We start from the raw sequence: 6,000 nt of genomic DNA, 5'->3' as shown, positions 1-6,000 counted from the left end.
AGGAGAATGGCGTGAACCCGGGAGGCGGAGCTTGCAGTCAAAAAAAAAAAAAAAAAAAAAAGAACTGTCTGAGACCGGGTAATTTATAAAGAGGTTTAATTGACACACAGTTTTGCATGGCTAAGGAGGCCTCAGGAAACTTACATTCATGACAGAAGGTATATCTTCACAGGGCAACAGAAGAGAGAATGAGTGCCGAGCAAAGAGGGAAGTCCCTTATAAAACCATCAGATCTTGTGAGAACTCACTCAATATCACAACAACAGCATGGGGGAACCAGCCCCTAAAAATTCAATTATCTCCACCTGGTTCCACCCTTGACATGTGGGGATTATTACAATTCAAGATGATATTTTGGGTGGGCATGCAGAGCCAAACCTTATCACCTGGTTCCTGCAGTTACATTTGTGCCAACCTAATATAATGTTAATCACATGAAGGACATAAATGTTTAATGATGTTACGGAAGCACAAGAAATATGTGCAGAGTGCTGGGAAGATCCCAGAAATAAGAATTAGTAATTCTACTTTGCTAGAGGTAAGATTTGAACTGAGTCTTAAAATTTAGGTAGGAGCCCTCTTTAGAAAAATGAGGAATGATACTTTAGGAAGATAAATAGCATGTACAAAGGCAGGATATTTACAATGAGCTGCACTTTACTGAGATGCAATAAGCATGCCTGTAACATTTGGGAAGACAGGGCTGAAATAACAGGATGAAAGGTAGTTAGAGAGCTATAGAAAGACATTTGAGTCTCTTGGTCTTGAGCTCCATTTTTTAAGATATCTATATACAAAGGTGGTAGGGTAATAACTTCCAACACACACTTTTTCCACTACATATATATTTCAAAAAGAGAATTAGGAGTCAGTACAGCAAATAAATCCAGTACAGTTTTATTTTACCTTATCAATTGGAATTTTTATGGGCTACATAAACATAATTTCTTCAGATAATTCTCTAAGTACTTTTGGCATAAATTTACAGCCTATTTTAGCGTCTCTTATATAGTGCAGGCTGGCAAGCAGTTCTCTAATTGATATTGTCACATATGTTAACTTCATTCCTAATTGCTGAGAGGGTTTTCATCATGAAAAAAAGACAAAAATAAAATCACACAAATGCATGCATCCCCAAATAATTAAGTGTGGTATGTTAAAATAATGAAACTATTTTACAAAAAGAAAAATGCTAAATTAGAATTTGGCCCACTTCTAGAATTTTAAGTAAATTGATATTTAAGTGTATGTATTCCATCAATTAGCTTAAAAGTAATTTAAAACTGCCTTCATAGTTTTTTTTTTCTGGGTTCTACATAATGTGAACAGTGAATGAGAAGTGATTAATAGGAAGCCACATAGACTTGAAACACTATATCTGATCATTGTCAGTAGCCGTCTCATAAACTGTAACTGTGTTCTCTGCGGTGCCAAATTACTTTTATTGGCAATAATTTGATTGTGGGATTTGAAACTAAAATAATTACTGAAGCTAAATTTTCAGAAATCAGAACACCAAAATCTTAGCAAAATGATACATTAATGCTAGCTATTGTGACCAAAAAAGAAAACGGATGTGAGCATCCTTGATTTTTAAAATATGTCCTGAATAGTAAAGAAAATCGGAAAAGGGACTAATAACTACAAACTCACTTATATTTGTAAACAAATCATGTTTCCACAGTATTTACCTCTAATTCACATATAATATTATAGAAAAGAAGAATGAGATTAATTTCAGACTGCAAATCACAAAAAAGTAGTCCTTTATATTTTAAAATTTAAAATTATAATTAAAGACAGCTTATCAACAATAATGGAGTTGTTGATAATCAAAGATGTAGAGGGATGGAGAGGGAAATGAGGAGGCTTTCCGAGATTTTCATACAGCACAAAGAGAAAGCATAGAGATCAAAATATCTAATGTTCATTTAAATGAGCAACATTTAGTATGAAAATTGGGCAGGAGAATGATATGTTGAGTGGATAGTATAAAAACTGAAAACTATGAATAATTATATCAAAGAAATCTTTAAAGAAAGAAACACAGAAGCTTGATTGCTAAGACATTAGCATCCAAAGTCATGTATTCACTGCATATAATACGGATTTTTAAAATATACTGGCAATGAGAAATTTGAGCCTGCAACTTACATGAAACATTCAGCAAAATAGCAATTGGCAGGTAATGAGAAAATAGCTCTGTGGTGGTAGTCTTTAGTATTACAATTACAAATGATGTGTATCCAAGAGAATCCTAGTGCTAATCAGAAAAATAAAGCAAACTCCTAGGTATCCATGTGCTCATTCTTTTTTTTAAATTTATTTAATAAATTTTATCTATTGAACTTTACCTCATATAGGACAAACACATTGATCATATCTCTCTGAGATTTCTGTCAGGCCACCTTCTGGAGTTCAGTTCCAAAAGATTACAAGGTGGAACTGCAGAGAGTTTCCATGGTAACCTTAGTGTGTTCCCATCTGAATAGCCAGAACTCTGACCCCTCATTCACTTGTTAGCTTACCCAGGAGACCCAGAGCTTCCAGGGAACTCTACTTCCTTAGAACAGAGGTAGTAGGTAAAGTAATGTAAAGGGCAAGTGCTGGAAAAAAAAAATTGAAGACAGCAGTTTTATTTACCCTCTAGGAAAATAACTTTTCATTTGGTGATAACCATTTGTTATGGATCATGAAGAATGCCTGAAAATGTAAGCTATATCAAGATCTTGTTGTATAGTCACAATAGGCTTTGGTACTTAAAGTGTCCAAAGCACACCTATTCCTCTTGCGGCCAGCACACGACTGCCAAAACAGGGCTCCACTGAGAGGTTTGCTCTCAGCTTCGGAAACATTATAGGTAGAACAAAGTGACTCTCAGACTCACAAAAATGTTAGAGATCACTTCAAACCATTCATTGATTGATTGCCTCCTAACAATGTTATAAATAGATCCTTAACTTCTAAAAATATATTGTTTGAAAATATAAGCACCAGTGTATATTATATATGCATATGAGAGCCGAGGAGTTTATTGCAGCTTTGTAGTTTTGTTTATAGTCAGAGGTGGAAGAAACTAAAATTAAGTACCCTTAATAACTATCAATAAAGAAATAATTTTAAAAATATGGTATTAAAATATGGAATATTATACCATTGTTAAAAATAATATATTAGATCTATAGCTGTTGAATTAGGTTACTGTCTATTATGCATTGTTAAGAAAGAAGAGTAAATTGCAATATTTATTTGGACAAGCATGGAAAAAGTGTGGATGATTGACATAAACTCATTAATATATTTTTTTCAGGCCGGGCGCGGTGGCTCAAGCCTGTAATCCCAGCACTTTGGGAGGCCGAGACGGGCGGATCACAAGGTCAGGAGATCGAGACCATCCTGGCTAACACGGTGAAACCCCGTCTCTACTAAAAAATGCAAAAAAACTAGCCGGGCGGGTTGGCGGGCGCCTGTAGTCCCAGCTACTCGGGAGGCTGAGGTAGGAGAATGGCGTAAACCTGGGAGGCGGAGCTTGCAGTGAGCTGAGATCCGGCCACTGCACCCCAGCCTGGGCGACAGAGCAAGACTCCGTCTCAAAAAAAAAAAAATATATATATATATATATATATTTTTTTATATATATATAAAAATATAAAAATATTTATAAAATATTTTTAATATTTATAAATATTTATAAAAATATTTATAAAAATATTTAAATATTTTATAAATATTTATAAAAATATTTATAAATATTTATATATATAAATATAAAAATATATATAAAAATATATATATAAATATAAAAATATAAAAAAAATATATATTTTTTTTTCAGGAAAGGGTGAGAATAGGAAGCAAGGGCAGTTAGCGAAATAAAAAATAAAAGCACATTGGAAAAGTATGCACATTATAATAGTTGAAGTGTAAAAAAGTATGGCATTTAATGTTATTGCAAATATGTTAAAATAAAATATGCACAAAAATTAAAAGTAGCATGGATATATAAAAACATTGGTTTGAATTAATGATAAAATTTGGGGTGTTTTTAATTTAAATTTCTTTTGTTATGTCAGTATAATCCTTAAAATAAAGAAAATGTCTTGCTTCTGGCTTTTAGTGCTAGAGTCTCAAAATCTGTATATTTTAAAGCTCCCAAGTTTGGAAAACACTTGCTGATATAAGAGAACGAAGTATTAGAATCTTTGTAGATAAGGGAGCCAAGAGATTTTAATAGTTTTTGAAGACATGACTTAGCTTAAAATGGTACATAGATACATTCCTGTGACTCATATATATCCTCAATATTTTCATATGTATCTTTTATAGTTATTATAAACCCAAGAGAGTTAGTTTCATATTTTTCAGAAAACTGAATTTAGTTTAGCAGAATTATGAAGATTTAACAGAGAAACAAATGGAGGATTGTCTATTAAAGTCATTGGAGATTTTTTTTTTTGAATTGTATATTGAGGGCCGTCATAGGAAAACTGTGAAGGAGAAACTCTTACTTTTCCTGCTTTCTTGTGATCCTTTTTTTAGAGTTCTTTCCCCATTCCCTTCAAAGACTACTATCTTAATAGTTGCTCTTCCTTTTTATAAAACCTATTCTCCCCAAATGATATGGGCCTATTATATCAAGAAGTAAATGACTGATTAGGTTAGTTCTTATTTTTTCCTAGATTTCAAGAATTTCTAATTCAATGGCCTTCCAATGTCTAATTTCTTGCCTTACTTTGGGTAGTTGTAAAATAGTTAAGAGAGTCATACTCCAAGCTTCTGAACTATAGTAGCTTACAAGAGAAGTAGTTTGACCTTGCTTGTGGACAGAGGTTTTTCCCTCTGAGCTCAAAGCTGGCTTATAAGTTGCCAACATTTAAAACAGTAAAAGTTTACTTACCATTTGGATTATGTGCCAGAAATAAAAGGGGGCAACAGAAAATGTTCAAAGGCATAGGATTGAGTGACAGAGCAAGAAGTCCTTCTTCAGACAATGAATTAAGGCAGTAACATGAGTGGCATATCCCCACCTCAGCCATCATTTAATAATTTATCTGCTTCTGAGGTGGAGCTATAAGACTAGCAGAGAATGATGATATACTGCCATTTATAAAAGGCAAGACTTCCACTGTAGATTGGCCTAGGGTAAAATCTGAGGGACACCAGAATCGGGGGTCAAGAGATGAAAACTGAGACACACATGAAAATGTCCTTCTACACAGCTGAATTTTTTAAACCAATTCATAGATGAGAAAAATTAAACATTTGTACCAAAGCACTACTGAATGTTCATTTTGATTATTATTGTATCATATTTGTTTCATGGTAAACTAGGCAGTTCTACATCTTTTATGAGAGATGAGCAGAGCTAAACAAATTTTTTTAATAAAATCCCAGCATATGAAACCCCTCAAGAACTATTAATAGTCGGGTTTGGTTTGGGGTTTTCGTTTTGTCATTGTTTTTCAGTTGAATTTGCCCCAGTTTAACAATGCCATCAAAATTCTGGTATCCAGAATGGGTAGCCAAGGCAAATACCTCACCCAGCAAAATGTTGTCCTAAATGATTTAGTCTTAAGTGGGTTCCTCATTACAGACACATAAACTGAAGACATGAAACTTTAATACCAGGGAACAATGAGGAAGCAAGGATATATAAGGGTTTCTTAGGAGAACAATTCTCTCTTCTGCCACAGAATAAATTTAATCGATTTGTATATCACAATTCCACAATCTGTCAGCTAATTAAATAGAGTACGCATTCTCCCTTATAAGAAACATTAAAAAGTAGATAAAAATAAATGAGCAAATCCAAATTTAAGCTCACAGAACATACCTTTAGTCAGGACTCTAGTTGTGAATGATTGAAAGCTAATTCAAACTCAATCAGAGAGACAGAAAAATATATTGGCTCTTGTAATCAAAATACAGGAATTGCTGTCTAGAGCTAACTGCAAGGCCAATCAGAACTAGTGACTGGACTCCATCAGAACCCTCTCTGCA

The 6,000-nt window shown here is 33.5% G+C and overlaps 1 long non-coding RNA gene across 1 annotated transcript in view; it reads left to right on the top strand.

Annotated features, from left to right (window-relative positions):
* The first annotated feature begins 2,511 nt into the window (after positions 1 to 2,511).
* The window catches only part of LOC139362535 (uncharacterized), a 41,610-nt gene continuing 38,121 nt past the window's right edge, over positions 2,512 to 6,000 (top strand). Inside the window, exon 1 of the long non-coding RNA XR_011621668.1 lies at positions 2,512 to 2,711. This is a non-coding gene — a long non-coding RNA (uncharacterized lncRNA). The remainder of the gene's footprint in view (positions 2,712 to 6,000) is intronic.

This window comes from Macaca nemestrina, chromosome 4 (genome assembly GCF_043159975.1).
Source record: "Macaca nemestrina isolate mMacNem1 chromosome 4, mMacNem.hap1, whole genome shotgun sequence".
Taxonomy (NCBI): Eukaryota; Metazoa; Chordata; class Mammalia; order Primates; family Cercopithecidae; genus Macaca; species Macaca nemestrina.
The sequence above is the reverse complement of the archived record's forward strand: the minus strand, read 5'-3'. Positions and strand labels throughout refer to the sequence as shown.